Below are 3,357 nucleotides of genomic sequence, written 5' to 3' on the forward strand. Positions count from 1 at the left end.
CGACTCGCCGAGTGCATATAACCTACTCGACGAGTCGCAGTTCAATTTCACGATTTCAGTAATTTCGTGTAATTACTCGACGAGTCGTTCTTTTACTCGACAAATCCTATATTTATCCACCACAAGGGCTACTGACTTAATGCTGATGGCTACACTAATTGACCATTTATTCTATGTAATCAATTCTTGAAGATTTTATAATATTTATCATGCACATTTGAAGCTACCCACATGTGATTTGATGTTCGAGACATGGATGCGCTGTTTCCATGGCTAAAGTCGATTGAAGTAGGAGCTTAATTGAAGAAAACCACCTTCGTAACTGCTATCCCAGGGGAGTTTGTTACAATTCTCTATATCTTTCATTTTTTTCATGCATAATATGCAATGGGGACATTGCATAAATTAAGTGTGGGGTAGGGGTTGGTTACATCTTAGTAAATTTAGAATCCTAATATCCTAATTTAGGTCTATTTTAAAAAAAATTGCACTCTTGCATACCAAAAATGTTACTTAGGACTTAATTTAGAAAATTTTGGTAAAAAGTAATTAGGATTCCATGTTAGAATTATGTTGATGATTGCATGAAAACACAAATGTTTAGTTGAGCCTATATACATTCTAGTGCATTCGTGGCTTCCTTATTCCAATGAAATCATGGGACAAAAACACGACATCACTTAGTTTGAAGGATGCAATATGTTTAGCATCGTGTACCAGAAATGTATCCAGGAAAATTATTATCTTTAGCCAATAAAGGTTGAAGTTGAGCGCCCCTGCTTAAGCATGTAGGGTTTTGAGTGAAAAAAAAGTGAGTTACATGTTAAAAAAATAGATAGAATTACAAGAAAAAGTTTGAAGAATTTTTGGAGCATCAAAGTTAAAGTATGAAGTTCAAAGATCAAAAATTCTGAAGAAATTCAAAAGTTGAAGATACCCAGAAATTAAAGATCAAATATCAAACAAAATGAAGAATTCCAAAGGGATCCAATGTGTGGTATCATAAATTGTAATTGTCTAGATTATGTATGCTTGGGTTGCTCAACCAAAAATACCTTGAGGTTAAGAGGTTTTCTGGGGATGGATTCGAAGGGATGCATAAAATGAGCATTGTTCGGAAAAAGTGGGCGAATGTTTATGAGGATTGTGAGTATTTGGAGTATGGGGGGTTATTAGGAAAATTTTAGACACAAATGCATGTGTTGCGGTCTTGGCATAATGGTTGGGTTTGATTGGAGTTGTCTTATGTGATTCTAATGTGTTAAAATTCAGTTTTGCTTGGGGACAAGCAAAAGTCAAGTGTGGAGTATTTTGATATTTTCATATTTAGTCTTATATTAAATATAGACTTTTATCATTTATTAGCTAATTTATTGCATATCATGGGTAAAAGATACTTAAAAGTGTTTGAATTGTGTTTTCAGTCCAAAAGCAAAGCTTAGGAGCCAAAGGAAGTAGGAGAAGCGGTTGGGAGCTCGGGAGTTGAACAAAGGAGAAAAAATGTTAAAAACATAAGGTACTCGACGAGTAGGGTCGACTACTCGGCGAGTCGCGTCAAAGGATCGAGAAGATAAGGACTCTAAGACTTACCGTGCACGGGAATCAAGCGACGGACTCGGCGATTCGGTTCGAATCTATACATACAGCTTTCCAGATCGACATAAAAAACTCTGGAACCCTTGAGGAGAAGCAAGCTGCGAATCAGAGTCAGGAGAGAGCTGGAGAATGAAGATACAACCCTAACACCAATTCTGAAGAAGATTTGAGGCAAACTAACATCATTCTTACTTCAATTTATTGTTCTTCATTATGTTTAGACTTTTATATTTCGTTTTTATGTTGTTAATCACCTCAATCATGAGCTAAAACCTTTAAACTTTTATTTGGGGAGACAAAGTTGATACTATGGATTGATTATTTATGGTAGGATTGATTTAATATTGGTGATTTTGTTAATTCTAGGTTGTTAAAGAACCTCATATGTGATTGAAAACTAATTTTCTTTTATTAGGAAGTTAATTAAGTTGTATGAACATCTCTTAATTGCTACCTCATATAATTTATGTGACCACTTTGTTATATGACTAGGATTAGCGACTGTGAAACTATAATTAATAGAAAAATAGGTAAATTCATGTGTGAGCTTGTGTGATGACCATCAACAAGAGGTTAACTAAAGGACCAAATTAGTTAGCTATTATAAGTCTAAATTAACCCGAATAGATAACCTAGTGAATTGAATTAAATTAGACAACTGATAACTGTTTGAGTTAGTTTGTTCTCTAAGGATTAGTGCAGCGAACGCGAAGCTAATCACTTGAATCGGTAGCTAATAGAAGAATAAATCCATTGCACTATTACCATAATATCAACCATAGGATCAATTGAGTTGAACTAAACAGAAGTCCCCTTCGTCATTGAATTTAGTTGAATCTTTGCTTTCCTAGTTTTTAGTTTAAGTAATAGTTAGTAAGTTTCTAGTCTTGTAAAACTAGAGAAAAATTCCTTTTTATTATTTAAACTTAGAAAAAAATAGTTCTTAGTTTTAATTTACCGTTCCCTATGTTCGATACCCTACTTATTTAGCTTTACCACAACTGATAGGTCCACTGCCTTTGTGTGTTTATTTTATAATTAAAAGCAGGTTTAAAACTAGTTCGTTTCACACACATCAGAAATACTTTCATTTACAATAACAAATGGACTTTTCATACGTAAGTCTATTTGATACTAAGTTTTGTGAGACATTCAACTTCACGTACTTTCAAGTATGCAGTTAAAATCTTGTATTATATACCACAATCTCTTGTAGGGAGAGCGTGATACTTGTGTATAGATCTATACGGGATTGACAATCCCGCACCTAAACTATTAGCTACAATTAGACCGGCAGGTCTGGGGTGACAAACGTCATAACATTCCAACGCCTAAAGAACGTTGTTACAGGCAGCCAAGTTCAATAGCATGGTTATAAAACTCACATGGAGTATCAAGAACACGTTGCTTTATGGGGTTATCAAATGCCTTGGCGATTTTATACATACATAAATCTACTATTCTAGGCATGAAAAACACTATTGTATTACAGTTTTGGAACTTTTAAACTACCATACACTTATGAACAAATATTGGATTTTTAGAGGTAAACATTCAAAACAGTCGGGTCGTGGTAAAAGGCTACTTTTATAATAGTAGGAAATATGAGATTTTCTAGGAGTTTTCAAACATCTACAAACAATTTCATTTAAATTTATACAAACATTAACATTAAATACTTATGAACTGACTAGCTTAAATGCTGATCTACACTTTCAGAGTAACTTGTATTCTCAGGTCACCAGTAGACAGGTACGATGA

The sequence above is a fragment of the Lactuca saligna genome, chromosome 5 (genome assembly GCF_052625555.1).
Source record: "Lactuca saligna cultivar CGN05327 chromosome 5, ASM5262555v1, whole genome shotgun sequence".
NCBI classification, from domain to species: Eukaryota; Viridiplantae; Streptophyta; class Magnoliopsida; order Asterales; family Asteraceae; genus Lactuca; species Lactuca saligna.